Source organism: Punica granatum, unplaced genomic scaffold (genome assembly GCF_007655135.1).
Source record: "Punica granatum isolate Tunisia-2019 unplaced genomic scaffold, ASM765513v2 Contig00537, whole genome shotgun sequence".
NCBI classification, from domain to species: domain Eukaryota; kingdom Viridiplantae; phylum Streptophyta; class Magnoliopsida; order Myrtales; family Lythraceae; genus Punica; species Punica granatum.
In genome coordinates, this window is record NW_022204400.1 from 58,700 (window position 1) to 75,000 (window position 16,301).

Genomic DNA, 16,301 nt, shown 5'->3' on the forward strand with positions numbered 1-16,301 from the left:
AAATCTTGTATCAGACTACTTGTCTTCTTGTAGTTGGATCTCCAAGTTTTTGGAATGCTCCAAATTCCACTTGAGCATCCAAATCTGGGTCAATACCAGCAAAAACATCTCGGAACAAGGTTCTAGCACCATGCCAAATGTGCCCGAAGAAGAAAAGCAGAGCAAAAGAAGCATGTCCAAAAGTAAACCACCCTCTCGGACTGCTACGAAAAACCCCATCAGATTTCAAAGTAGCACGATCTAATTCAAAAATTTCACCTAATTGAGCGCGCCTAGCATATTTTTTCACAGTAGCGGGATCACTATAACTGACTCCATTGAGTTCACCGCCATAGAACTCAACAGTTACGCCCACTTGTTCGACACTATACTTCGATTCTGCCCTTCTAAAAGGAACGTCGGCTCTAACAATTCCGTCTCCATCTACCAAAACAACCGGAAATGTTTCAAAAAAAGTAGGCATACGACGTACAAAAAGTTCACGCCCTTCTTTATCTCTAAAGATAGGATGTCCTAACCACCCAACAGCTATTCCATCTCCGTTGTCCATTGAGCCCGCTCTGAATAATCCCCCTTTTGCAGGATTATTGCCGATGTAATCATAAAAAGCCAATTTTTCAGGAATTTTAGACCAAGCTTCCGATAAACTTTGGTTTTTGGCTAGCCCAGCGCCAACTCTTCGATATATTTCTTGCTGGAAGTATCCCTGATCCCATTGATAACGAGTGGGACCAAATAATTCGATAGGGGTAGTTGCTGAACCATACCACATAGTTCCAGCAACAACAAAAGCTGCAAAAAAGACAGCAGCGATACTACTAGAAAGGACGGTTTCAATATTGCCCATACGTAATCCTTTGTATAGACGTTGGGGTGGGCGGACACTAAGATGAAATAGACCCGCTAATATGCCTAAAGTACCTGCTGCAATATGATGAGAGGCTATTCCTCCCGGAACAAAAGGATCAAAACCTTCTACACCCCACGCCGGATTTACCGGTTGTACCTTTCCAGTTAGTCCATAAGGATCGGACACCCATATTCCAGGACCATACAACCCTGTTACATGAAATGCGCCAAAACCAAAGCAAGCCACTCCTGAAAGAAATAAATGAATTCCAAAGATCTTGGGCAAATCCAAAGAAGGTTTTCCTGTACGTTCATCACAAAATATTTCTAAATCCCAATACACCCAATGCCAAATAGCTGCTAAGAAGCACAAGCCAGAAAACACAATATGTGCACCGGCCACACCTTCGTAACTCCAAATACCCGGATTCGTTATAGTCCCTCCTGTTATACTCCAACCGCCCCATGAATTGGTTATTCCTAAACGAGTCATGAAAGGTATAACGAACATACCTTGTCTCCACATTGGATCAAGAACGGGGTCAGAGGGATCAAAAACTGCTAATTCATATAAAGCCATCGAACCGGCCCAACCAGCAACCAAAGCTGTATGCATTATATGGACAGAAAGCAAACGACCGGGATCATTCAATACGACGGTATGAACACGATACCAAGGCAAACCCATGTAAATACCCCTTTATCAACGAAAAATAGACACTATGTAACTTTATTGCATTGGAAAAAACTATGCTACGGACCTCCCCTTTTCAGTGGATTATCTCGGAGAAAGTATTAATATTTGTTTTATTCTTGTTTTTTTAGTAAAAATGGAACAATTCGGTTCGTAGGAACAAAGAGAAGCAGATCTATTCTATATCCGATAAGTACCAATACGCAATGGGGGTTGATCCCATTTTCTATGAACGGATGCATACATATTTGTTAATCATTCAAAAGGCCTATTCGTAAGAATATTTTCCCAGTCTTATGGATAAAATATGATAAAAGACAATATTATTAAGATGATAAAGACATTGTTACGCTTCCACATCAAAGTGAAATATAGTACTTAATTCTTTTTTCTTTCATTTTATGCCTATTGGTGTTCCAAAAGTGCCTTTTCGAAGTCCTGGAGAGGAAGATGCCTCTTGGGTTGACGTATAGTGCGACTTGTCAGATATATTGGGTCATACGGGATTTCCCCGTTCTCTCCCCCGATCGAGATATCCTCTGTTTCGCCCAAGAAAGATTGAATTATCAAAAATTTGGAGCGTGAAGTGCAATTAGATCTATTTTGAGGGGTATTAAAATGAATATTATCAATTAAAATAATTTATGGTTAGCTTTGTTGGACCAATAAAATGAAGTATCCAGGCTCCGTTTAGAAAAAACCCAATTGGTAATATATTTATGATTATTAATACTTATATCATAGATCATAAAAGATTTTTTTGTTATTGAATAAGAGAATAATATGATAAATACAATATGATAAATACGCCGAATATTTGGCAGAAGATATGAAATGAATTGCAAAGAAGTAAGTCGTAGGAAAAAGGCGTAGTATTAGTAGCATTTGTCCTATATGTGCAAATCAAAATCGGTTTTTTTTACTCGGAGTAGAGCATAAACCTAAAAGAATTGTAAAAGCCCATTCAGGAACAAGAAAATGACATCGTGATTTGGATTAGATCTCGATGAAACAATACATCAATGAGAAGTTAGCTGGATAAGTTTAATGTAATGGATTTTTTTATTTTTATAGGGAAAGAATACAAAACTCATCTTTCTTGAAAAATGGAAGAAAATCGTTAATAAATTCGAAAATGAAATTAGAAAGGTGTCCCGCTATGAAAAAAAAGAAAGAGGGCTGGAATCTACACATTGATTCTTTTTTTTCGCAATTTTTGTTGAACCGTATGCATCAAAAGGTGCATGTACGGCTCTTAAGGGATACAAATTTTATCCTAATCAACCGACTTTATCGAGAAAGATTACTTTTTTTAGGCCAAGAGGTTGATAGCGAGATCTCGAATCAACTTATTGGTCTTATGGTATATCTCAGTATAGAGAATGATAACAAAGATCTTTATTTGTTTATAAACTCTCCTGGCGGATGGGTAATACCCGGGGTAGCCATTTATGATACTATGCAATTTGTGCAACCTGATGTGCATACAATATGCATGGGATTAGCCGCTTCAATGGGATCTTTTATCCTGGTTGGAGGAGAGATTACCAAACGTTTAGCATTCCCTCACGCTTGGCGCCAATGAGTTTTTTAAGAAAAAAAGACTATGCCTTCGCCATATAAAATAGGAATATTAAGTAACAATAGCATGGCACTTCGAATTCGATATGCATTTTTTTTTTAACATAGATTATATATCGAAAGAGGAGTATGAAATTAGTATAAAATAAAGGGTATTCCGGATTTTATCCGGGGCCTTTTCAGCGTCACAAACTTTTTTATTTTCACCCTAAAGACTTTTAACAATATTTATGGTATTGTTATGAAAGAGTACGAAAAAAACTTTGGGATTGCTGAATCACAAACGAGATAAATATATAAAAAGCAACGGAGCCATCATAGTATTTTTAAACTGTCCCGAAAGGAAGGATGGTAATTGGATTATTTGCCGATCCGGATCTGAGAAAATAAACCCTATATCTATATTTATCTATATTTTTTTTTCTCTTTCTTTGATTTGATGGAAGGTCAAAGTGAATCCCATTGTGGAGCCGTATGCAATGTTCAAAAGATGCCTATGCCTGTACGGTTGCTCAATTCGATCTTTTTTTTATTAATTATTCTTTATCTCTTCTCCTCACCTCATCATCCGAGATAGAGGAACCCTTTGGTATATCATCAGGGTAATGATACATCAACCTGCGAGTTCTTTTTATGAGGCACAGACGGGAGAATTTGTCCTGGAAGCAGAAGAGCTATTGAAACTGCGCGAAAGCATCACAAGGGTTTATGTACAAAGAACAGGCAAACCATTATGGGTTGTCTCCGAAGATATGGAAAGGGATGTTTTTATGTCAGCAACAGAAGCCCAAGCTCATGGAATTGTTGATCTTGTAGCGGTTGACTAAAAATAACAGTAATCCTGTGCAAATCCGCAACTTGAGATTTTTGACTTATTACTGGGTTTAATAATATTCTATTCATCTATTAAATAGAGAAGTAATTCATAAGCAGCCGGTTAGGATCGATCTAAACCAGCCCATTCATTATGTATACGATTCAACATGCCAACTATTAAACAACTTATTAGAAACACAAGACAGCCAATCAGAAATGTCACGAAATCCCCTGCTCTTGGGGGATGTCCTCAGCGCCGAGGAACATGTACTAGGGTGTATGTGCGACTCGTTCAGATCCTCGCTGGTACAAACTAAAGGAAACCAATTTTCCAGTATCAATGATCAGTACCAGTGAATAGGATAAAATGGAAGGAAAAAGGCGATTCACTATCTAAAAAAAAAAAGATCTATGATATCCTTCTATTGTGTTGAAATTTATGGTTTCCATTGGTGCAAATCCAATCATTTCAATTTGGAATTGAAGATGAAAAAAATTCCTCATTGGTAACAAATGGTTATCCATTAAGCGAGGGAAATCCGATTTTCAAAGCCGAAATCTTATGTCTCTACTCTTGCAAAAACGGACTAAGAGGGTCAGCTACCCAGCTAATCTTCATAATTAAATATCGTTACTGTATCGATAGATCTCGTTGTGAAAGACCTATGACTAGATAATTGATGGGTAGAGCCAAAGAATGTGAACTGTACAAGTTACCAATAGCATTGATTAAATGAAGTAAGTAAGGGGCTCCGGTGTATAGAGAGGACCTCACCGTTTAAGACGTAACCATAGAAACGATGGAACCCACCCTTTCTTTATTCATTTCTATTTATTACTTTTTTATGTTTTTTGATACCTAGTATCAATACAATTTCTTAGCTCGAGGCAAAATGCCTATAAAAAAAGACAAATTGTGGTCGGGAAGGTTATAGTAGCAAAAGCCATTGGAATTTTGAGTTTATACATTGGAAGAATCCGTTTTGTTATTAATAAACTAGGAAAGAGGAAAAGAATAACTGAAAGAAAAGAAATCAATTAGTTATTCATTAAAATTCATTTATTCAATGACCAGAATTAAACGAGGATATATAGCTCGGAGACGTAGAGCAAAAATTCGTTTATTTGCATCAAGCTTTCGGGGGGCTCATTCAAGACTTACTCGAACAATTATTCAACAGAAAATAAGAGCTTTGGTTTCGTCTCATCGAGATAGAGATAGGCAAAAGAGAGATTTTCGTCGGTTGTGGATCACTCGAATAAATGCAGTAATTCGCGAGAATGGGGTATCCTATAGTTATAGTAGATTTATACATAATCTGTACAAGAGACAGTTGCTTCTGAATCGTAAAATACTTGCACAAATAGCTATATTAAATAGGAATTGTCTTTATATGATTTCCAATGAAATCATATAAAATGAAATCATAAAATAAGTAAATTGGAAGGAATCCGACACAATATTTGAAATGGAGTTTCGCTGGAGAATGAACTCCGGGAAGGTAGAGTAGAAATTAATATGATAAAAAGAATATGATAAAGTCGCTCAAAATAAAATGAGTGAACACGCCGAATATTCAATAAAAAAAGATTTCTTCTTCCCCATTCTTGTTTTTTTTTCTTACAATAAATACGACAATCCAATCTGGATCCCCGAATTTTTCCGAACAAAACATCAATCTGTGTTTGAGTTCAAATTGGAATTTTGATTCAATTGAAGAGTAACCTTATTTGTTATTTATTTCTGGTTCTAAGACCAATAGTTCTGACGGTCGACTCGCCTCTTTCAAATTGTTTCTCATTATTAAGAAAAGGTAACAAAGATAAAATACGAGCTTGTTTTATAGCAATAGTAATTAATCTTTGTTGTTTTAAGGTCAATCTATTTACCCGTCTAGATAATATTTTTCCTTGTTCACTAATAAATCGACTAATTAAACTCATGTTTCTATAATCAATTCGATCCCCCGATTGGATCGGGGGCAAACGCCTACGAAAAGATCGCTTGGATTTAAGAAAGAATCGCTTGGATTTATCCATGGTTTGTTTATTCCTTATCCCGAAAATCCTATTTCAATCTGATCAAAAATGATTTAGGATTAAAAAAGAGGATTTGATTTTTTTATATTTATTTTTTTATATTAATGTTTTAATTAAAGTTCTATTTTGAAGTTCTATTCTATTATAGATTATAGATTTAAGCTATATTATAGAAATCTTGTTCGATATCTATATAATTCTATATAATATAATATGGTATTTCTAAATTAAATAAGGTATTTCTATATAATAATATGGTATATAGATAGAATATGTCCCCTTTCATGTTCCTTGTAAAAGTGACATATAGACACCTTGATTTGATTCGATCTATTTCTTTATCTCCCCGTGAATCGTATGTTTGTAACAATAGGGACAGAATTTTTTCAATTCTAATCGACTAGGAGTATTATGTCGATTCTTTTGAGTAATATATCTGGAAATGCCCGTTGATTCTTTATTAACACCCTTTCCCTTTCGAACACAATCGGTACATTCTAAAATAACCGTTACGCGGACTTCTTTACCCTTGGCCATGAACCCCCTTTCTTTCTTTGAGTTTTTGATGAGTTTTTGATTGAACCAACTCTTCGCTTTTCCGATTTAAAGGGAAAAAGGAAGGAAAAAAAAATAGAAGTTGCTAACTCGAAATTATGAAAGATTATTTTGTTGCAATCACAACCCAATAAGTAATAGTAAATAAATATTAAGTAAAATAATGATTTCGAACTCTATTTAGATTTAGAATAGAATTCTATTCTAAGTCGAAGTATAGTATTTCATTTTACTATCTTGTATGATATTCTTGTCTTAGACACATTTCGTTTTCCGGTTTCACTAGATTATTTATCAATTGAATTGGAGAACCCGAATTTCGACGAGGTTGAATCCACTTTTTTATTTCTCTTTTCTTTATTCTACTTACCTTCTTTATTTTACTTAATTGTATCTAATTCTATTTTATCTAAAAGAAAAGAGGGGGAGGGATTAGTCACAGATCTTTTGATTCTCTCTCTAATCTTCTTCACCCCTTCCCATGTCAATAACTAGAATGAAAAAAAAGGGAATGTCAACGCATCCGGGAATAATCGATTGATCTCTATCAATAGACCTGCTAAAGCCCCGAACCATAGAGTACTTAGTACCGGTGCCACGGAAAGATATGTTTTTAGATCTCGCATTGAAAATCCTCCTTCTTTATTCTTTTTTGTAATGTATAATGTTAATACATATATGATCGGCTGTATATGTAAGTAGTTAAGGACCGCTTGTATTTGTACACGGAATTCCTAATTCAAATTGAAATGTACACCGATTCGGTAGATAAGATTTTCCCTTTCTGAAAACTGAAAAATACATCCCTTTCTGCCTGAGCATTCCAAAAAAATATTCATTTTTGAGTTTTTTTTTTACGATGGGTTTCATATATTTCATAATATATATCTAATAATATAGATTAGATAATATCTATTAGAATATATATTAGATATATAAGCCTTCTACTATTATTATATCTTATATGAGACCAAAAAAAAAGAAATGGCAAGATAACTTGTATGTATATCAATGGAAAAAAAATGAGGATTTTGAAAAACAAGACAAGGATTCTCTACAATGACACTGTAGACCAATTGAAAGGGATGTAGCGCAGCTTGGTAGCGCGTTTGTTTTGGGTACAAAATGTCACGGGTTCAAATCCTGTCATCCCTACCTATTACTTCTCCTCTGAGCAGTAATGAAATCAATTAAAATCGTGCATACATATACATAATCTTTTTTTATAGTATATCATTTTATACTATATCATGTAGTATATGATACTATATGCATACAAGATGTATTGGGGTTACAAAACAAAATACTCTTCTTTATAGTCTTATCTATTGTGATAAGAAAGCGCTCTTAGTTCAGTTCGGTAGAACGTGGGTCTCCAAAACCCGATGTCGTAGGTTCAAATCCTACAGAGCGTGATTCGGGTCTTGGTTAGGTTAAGCCGAAAATGACACTCAAAAAATTGAACAGTAACAGTAATCTGAATTTGACCTCCCGTGAATTAAAAACAAGAGGAGGTCAATCAAAAAAAAGATGTTAATTAATCAAAAGTCCAACTGATCACCACGTCTGTATTGTAAATATGCAGTTACAAATAATCCAGCTAAAGTAATAGGAATTAGACCTAAGACAATTCCAAATAGAAAAACTTCAATCATTTCAATTTGTTTTGTTTGAAAGGGAAAAAGGAGAGGTAATATCTATCCCTAAATAGTAATCCGGATTATCCATCAACCTCAATGACCACTAATTCGAAATTGATGCGGTAAGGAACTATAAAATATATGAATACCACAAAAAGAAATCTTTTTGTGAGTTGTATTCATTCAATTAATTTCAAATAAGTCGTATCTTGGTCAGACCAATAAATAAAGCTGAGGTTATAGTTAAAGCCGCTAGTAGAAAACCGAAAAAACTAGTTATAGTAAGCATGAAGATGAAGGAGCTAAATGAGTTCTTTTTATACATATGCTTATAAAGCACTTTCCTAAGTTTCAAGTTTTGAAAGATACTAAGAAAAAATACCAATTCAAATGAAAGAATAAGTTCACGTGACAGCTGTTAACTCATCAATAATTATAAACGGTATTAACAAAAAGAGAGAGGGAGGGGGTAGAAAAAGAAATCAATTAATCATTTCTAACATCTACCCATCCCGTGATTCGGAATCGCGGGATTCATTAGACAACTCTTGAGTAAACTAATATTAAAATAGAAAATAATAATAAGTAAGAAAGGCGTCATGTAACGTCATTCAAAAAATGAAACTTTCTTTGAATTCATATGGAACAAAATTAGAAAATCATCGTATCGAATCGGAATCCATTTTTTTTCTTTTAGAATAAAAAGTGACCTTATAATACCTCTCATTTGAGATATTATGTGAATGAACCTACTACTGAATTTTATTTTATGCGTAAAAATGAAAACAAATCAAATAAAGTAAATATAAATAAAGGAAAAGGTATCGCAGGATCAGATCAATTACGAAAATCAAATCTTTATTTTCGTCCAACTATAGTCTGAGACTAGTAATTACTATAATTTTTTCCTTTCTTTTCTAAGTTCTACATTTTTTCTATATTTATTAGAAATTGTCTTTTTATATCATAAATCCCCACCTTCGTAGTTAGTTCAAGAAACAACCTTTCGATTTAATACAACAAAACAATGTGTGCATCACAACTATTAATTATTCCAATTCTATTTTTGTCGTTGTTCTCTTTTTTTTATTATATTAATACTATCTACTATTCTTACTTCTTACTCTACGAATAACCAATTCCTCTTAAATAAAATGAAAAAAAAAGATTCCAACAAAAACTTCTACAGTTTCCAGCTACAAAAAAAGGAGATTTTTCAATTTCGCATCTAATTAAATTATCGAAATTGAAAAATCTCCTTTATGAATTATTAGAAAGCAACTCGTTGGAGTCAATTCACATTTTATCCTATCTTAAGTTTTCTAGTCCGAGGCCAATAATGGAGAGAAAGAAATCTTATACTACAGAAATTTGATAAATTAGATATTGAATGGTACATACATGATTCTACATCAACAAGCAATAAGAAAAGAATAAAGAAATTCTTTAGTACTTCATTTCAATACTGATTAAAACCGCGTTGCTGTGTCAGAAGAAGGATAGCTATACTGATTCGGTATACTCGAAAAACACCCTTGGTGCCATATTGACGATCTCACAAGGATGGAACTTCAGTGAATTTCCATTTACTGATATCATCTTTTACGGAATCGATCACCCCTTTAATTGTACAAGAATATGTGGAGCTCAGCATGTCTGGAAGCACAGGAGAACGTTCTTTTGCTGATATTATTACCAGTATTCGATACTGGGTTATTCATAGCATTACTATACCCTCCCTATTCATTGCGGGTTGGTTATTCGTCAGCACGGGTTTAGCGTACGATGTGTTTGGAAGCCCTCGTCCAAACGAATATTTTACAGAGAGCCGACAAGGAATTCCATTAATAACTGGCCGTTTTGACTCTTTGGAACAACTCGATGAATTTAGTAGATCTTTTTAGGAGGACCGAATGACTATAGATCGAACCTATCCCATTTTTACAGTGCGATGGTTGGCTGTTCATGGACTAGCTGTACCTACCGTTTCTTTTTTGGGGTCAATATCAGCAATGCAGTTCATCCAACGATAAACCTAATATAAATTATAGAGCTACGACACAATCAAACCCGAACGAACAAAATGTTGAATTGAATCGTACCAGTCTCTACTGGGGGTTATTACTCATTTTTGTACTTGCTGTTTTATTTTCCAATTATTTCTTCAATTAAGTAAGAGAAGAAAAGAGAATAGTAAAATACTAAATAATAGTAAGAATTATCTTATCCCATTCGGAAGGATCACATCTCATAATTATCTATGACTGTTTATGTCGCTAGCATGACAACTTGATGAAATGGTGGAGGGAAGCGGGATAAATGGCCGATACTACTGGAAGGATTCCTCTTTGGATAATAGGTACTGTAACTGGTATTCTTGTGATCGGTTTAATAGGTATTTTCTTTTATGGTTCATACTCCGGGTTAGGTTCATCCCTGTAATAATCTAATAATCCCATGAACTAAGTTGGAGACCTGAAAGCTTACGCAAGGGGTAGAATCCCCTTGCGTAAGCTTTCATAATATTTTATTCATATAAATGATAAAATAGATCACTTTCCTCGATGTTTAAAAAAACATCATTTCATTTTCGTTTTTATAATGTTTTTGAAAACTTCATTAATTAATTTAGAACATCTCTTACTTGATGAATAGTATCTATTGATACTTTCAAAGTTAGAAGCAAGGAGAGGAGGAATTGCTCGATTTCGTTTTCCTGAATGACACAATTCCAATATCTATTTCTGTAGATCAGAAATTATCAAAATCCTTTCTGATAGACTCCTACTCTATTTAGTAGTTCATCAAGGTTGAAATTTTTTTTATAAGTTCATTGAATAAGTTCTATTTTCTCAAAAGATTTCCCTCTATTTTTTTGTTTGTTCACTATTTTTGGTATGTATACGTAAAAAATCGAAACAAAGAAGAGAACAGTAATCTTTAAGAATAGTAATCTTTGAGGAACGAGATCAAAAACCATTATTATGTCGACACAAGAAAGGAATGTGCAAAATTCCCTTCTTGTGTCGAAGACTAAGAAGACAAAGAATCCTTTGCTTTCTATTCTCCACTTACTTATCTTAATCTTATGGTTAGTATCCAGTGGAATTTTCTATTTTTTTAGTCTAATAGACTAAAAAAATATTGATCCATTCTATTTTCTATTCTAGGACATTGAAACAATAATGCAATAATGACATAGTGACGCTGCTCCAATTTAATTTGGCTTGAAAAAACAAAGAAGGAATAAAGTCAAATAGTCTTCTTCACAATATACATACTATGACTAGGAATGCGGTACAAATAATTGCCAACAAGAATTTGATTCTTTTTAGGAACTCGATGCTGATAAATTTGCGAATCTAGAAATTCATTTCGGACAATTGAACCTTCTCAAACTGTTTCTTCTTAAGAACCAAAAATATTTGTGCCAAAATAACAGATGCCAAGAAGAACAAAAGGCCTTGGACACGTAATGGATCTTGAAGTACTATTTCTGCATCCCCTTGGCCAAATCCACCCACATTAGGATTACTCGTTAATGGCTGATCAAGTTTGATAGATTCGCCCTCTGAAACAAGAAGTTCGGGTCCTGGGGGGATAATATCAACCACTTGACGTCCATCCGACGCATCTGTTATGGTTATTTCATATCCCCCTTTTTCTTTTCGTATGATTTTACTTACTATACCGGCCGCTGTAGCATTATAAACTGTATTGTTACTCTTGCTCCCGTCAGGATAAATCTGGCCCCTTCCTCTATTCCCGCCTACATATATGGGATATTTTAAAAAGTGAACATCTTTATTAGTAGCGGGGTCCGGAGAAAGAATAGGAAAGGTTATTTCACTATATTTCTGACCAGGAACAGGACCTATAACAAGAATATTTTTTTTAGTGGGGCGATAGTTCTGAAAAGACAGATTGCCTATCTTTTCTTTCATCTCGGGCGAAATACGATCGGGGGGGGCTAATTCAAACCCCTCAGGTAAAATAAGAACAGCCCCCACATTCAAACCCCCCTTTTTACCATTAGCAAGAACTTGTTTCACTTGCATATCATAAGGAATTCGAACAACTGCTTCAAATACAGTATCAGGAAGTACCGCTTGTGGGACCTCAATTTCCACGGGCTTATTAGCTAAATGGCAATTGGCACATACAATCCGTCCGGTCGCTTCTCGTGGATTTTCATAACCCTGCTGTGCAAAAATAGGATATGCATTTGAAATGGATGTCCGAGTTATGATATATATCATCAGCGATACGGAAATAGAGCGAGTAATCTCTTTCTTTATCCAAGAAAAGGTATTTTTAATTTGCATGGTCCAATCATTGATCCCGAAAATTTCTACAATAAAATTAGGTAGGTCGCTTGTATAGTCCCTAGCCACAATTCTGCTATTTACTGAAATAATTTTACTGGAATATAGGAATAGGAGAAATCCTCGTCTCGGTAGAAAGAGTAAGTACGTCTTTAAATGTTTTGCTTATATAACATATTATAGTTGGATCAGTCATTCATTGAATGATAAATCACTACAAGTGATGGAGATACACGATTTAAATAACGAAAGATCCAATATTTAAAAATTGTATCTAGAATGACTGGAAAAGTGGAAACAAGACCAGATATAATTTGGTCGTTATGAGCAAATCCAAAATCTTTGTAGACATAGCCAATCATAAGTTCCCAACCATGGGGTGAATGGAATCCGATACATAAATCAGTTAATAAAAGAATAGAAAAAGCTTTTATTGTGTCACTTAAGTTATATAGGAATTCTTGAACCCAAGAGTTAAGAATAACAAGTTCTTCATTACCCAGAATAGAATAACCACTGAAAATAATGAAACAGATTATATTTGTCGATAAGTGCAAAATCGTATGGATATGATCCTCGTTGTGCATATTGATCAATTGAATCGTTTCTTTGTGGATTCCGATACGAAGCGTTTGTAGATCTGTTTCCGGGTCTTCTTTTATCATTTCGTCCAAGAGTAAGAGTTCTTCTAATTCTATGAATTTTTCGAGAATACTCTTTTCTTGAATATCAGTCAAAAAAGTTTCAGATTGCCTAGTATTCCACCAATTAGTAATCCAAGATTCAAGACTTTTATTAAATGAGAGAGAGATCCACCAGGGCAAAAATACTATAGATGTAAGATATAGAAGAGGAAGAAATAATTTCTTTTTTTTTGCCATTTTTTCATCTGTAAATTGGAATTGTTAATGAACCCACCTGATTCGTCGAATTTATGTGATCTAATATTTGATTTTTCTATCAACCATAAGTTCTATTACAAAGCAGCTAACCTATGAATCTATTCCCTATTTTTTATTTGTTTTTTATTTTTATTTGTGATTCAGCAGTTAGTCCTTGAATCTAGAAAGAATACAGAAATAGAATAAGAGCCCCCTTCGAATTCGAATGAAGAAATAAGTAAAAAAATCTTGTTTTCAGATACCTCCATTGATAAAATTCGAAGTCCTTTCGATTTCGATGAATCTCTGAAAGAACCACTTCAATGAATATTATTCGGATTTCGAACCAAAGCCCTTCTATCAAAATAGAAAATATTTCGAAAAAAATTCGCCAGCTACCCCTCCAGTAAAAATGGAGAGAGATTTCTATTTATGAAGAATATTGTGATGTCATGATCAAAAATGAGTGGAAAAACAAGACAAAGACAGAAAAGTTCTCGTTATAAGAGATCCAATCCTACAATATGGGGTCATTAAGAAACACAAACGAAAGGAGAGATCATTTACAAGATATGATCTATCTGTATCTAATGTATCAATTCATATTGAAAATAAAAACAGAAATTCTTTATTCCGAAATGTTTTGATATACGAGATGAATCCATTATTTCGATTTGTTACTTGTTTTTCACTGAATTGAGTTGAGTGGATTTCCATACACATAAAAAAACAATTTTTTGCGGACAAAAAAGTTTCGTTTTATGGCCGTTCCGTATATGTCTACTTTAGCTTGAATGAACGTTTTGAAAAAAACCTTAAGCTATGCTATAGAAAGAAAAGAGAATTCTTGAATTTTTTCCCTCCCACTGAGAAAGAATTTATTCTTCAATTCAAGTTCATTTCAAAATACTTCAATTGGTACGCGCAAGAAATAGGCCAATTCGGCAGCTTTTTGCTCAATTTCTCGCGGAGTCAAATTCTCATCACTACGCGTCAAGGGAATGGCCCCCTGTCCTTTGATTTCCATATAAAGGATACGACGAGCATAAATCCCCTCTTTAACTTCTATTCTGATGGACTGAATATCTTTCATACGGAATCGTAGGAAGATACGACGATTTTTTCCAGGAAATCCCCAACGAAAAATACACACTATTCCTTCTTTTCTATCGAATCGATCATAGCCACTACCCACATTCCACGAAATTGTGCACCACAAATAGGAACTAATAAAGAGACCCGCGATCCCGTAGAAAGACATCACGATTCCCTGTGGGAAAAAATGGATTTCCTGAGACGCAACTAAAGATATCAAATTCTGACCCAGATAACTGGAAGTTCCAACCAATACGAATCCTAATGAACCTAAAAAAAGGATAAAGGCCCAGCAGAAATTACTTATTTTTCGAGACCCCACTATAAGTTCTATCCATATATGTTCTGATCGCCAACTCATACTAGATCCAGTTGCATTTTATTGGAATTGAGAAAATAGTCCAAATGGATTTTACTTTCCTTTTTTTATTTATTTCCGAAGTAACTCTCATCAACTAGCGCCATTCTGATGTAACTCTTTAGGAGTAATTGATCAAATCGGTTAGGACTAAAATAATAACATTCACTTTATATGATCTCCCATAGATATCTACATCCATATAGATACATTGACTTGACATTTCAGATATCCGCCTCGATTCCGATCTATTTGAATATAGCCATAACTCATTTACCCATATCATATTATTACGCATACATAATAGCGCCCTCATTTATGTTTGGAAGAAGCCGTATGTTACACCATATTTTATTAAATAGATATCTGTGTTATCTATATTTAAGTCTTAAAAAAAATAGATGAGATTGGGACCCATCGGATCTAAACAATCTTGTTTTTTTGAACATGAAGAAATAAAGAAGCCATTGCAATTGCCGGAAATACTAGGCCTACTAAAGGCACAAAAATAGAGGGTAAGTTTGTCATAGAATGGGTACCTCGGTGTAATATTTGTACCTGTTATAAAGATATCTTATAATAATTATAATTCGTATATAATTATACTAAGTATATCTAAGTGAGTATATATATAATAAAGAAATGCAAGGAATGTCTAATTAAAGAATGTATAATTAAATAAATAAGACTTATTCATCTTTCTACATGAAATAGAAAAATATATGTATGATAAAATCCATTCTTGTCTTATCATTTGAATTCCAATTTTTATTTCATTTTTATTTCATTAGAAATTCTCGAAAGATTCATTAGAATTCGATCCAACAAGAGGAATTCTTAACCAAACTAGAGATTTCTCGAGAGAAAGGATACTCTATAGCTATATTTTCTATATTTGAATTATATATACATACACAGCAAAAAGGAAAAAGAAAATTCGGTTTATTTGCCTAATTTGAATTTCGCATAAGGCAGAATTTTCTTTTTTTTTTATCTTGTTGATAGAGGTTTCCTGATTACTAATCAGTAATATCGGTATAAAAAAAAGAATTGTCCACATGATTCTTTATTTTATACAATTTACAATTAAATCTTATGTCACCAAAGAAAAAATACATTCTTCGGATTTTGACTTTGATTCCGATAAACTAACTATTTGTTCACTCCAAACAAAATAATTGAACTTAAGGCGCTACTTACTACTTAATGGAATTTGAATTCAAAGGAAAAAAAGCGTGAAGCTTCAATAACTCACTCAAAACACCCTTTAAAGGATTACGTGGTACGATTGGATCGAATAAGCCCTTATGGAATAAATATTCAGCCGCTTGTGAACCTTCAGGTACTGTCTTATTCAATGTTTGTTCAATTACTCTTTTACCAGCGAATGCAATGTAGGCATTAGGTTCGGCAATAATGATATCCCCCAACATCCCAAAACTAGCCGTCACCCCACCAGTAGTAGGA

General features: G+C 33.9%; 1 protein-coding gene and 1 non-coding gene across 2 annotated transcripts in view; one reads left to right on the forward strand and one right to left on the reverse strand.

The window, feature by feature from the left end:
• Positions 1 to 7,876: 7,876 nt before the first annotated feature.
• TRNAW-CCA lies at positions 7,877 to 7,950 on the forward strand. Its single transcript has one exon. It is a non-coding gene; the product is annotated as a tRNA-Trp (tRNA).
• Positions 7,951 to 11,851: 3,901 nt separating this feature from the next.
• LOC116190969 (ribulose bisphosphate carboxylase large chain) overlaps positions 11,852 to 16,301 on the reverse strand; it is an 8,024-nt gene continuing 3,574 nt past the window's right edge. Inside the window, exon 1 of the mRNA XM_031520201.1 lies at positions 11,852 to 16,301. This exon is cut by the window's right edge and continues 3,574 nt beyond it. The gene's annotated coding sequence lies outside the window, so the exon portion shown is untranslated.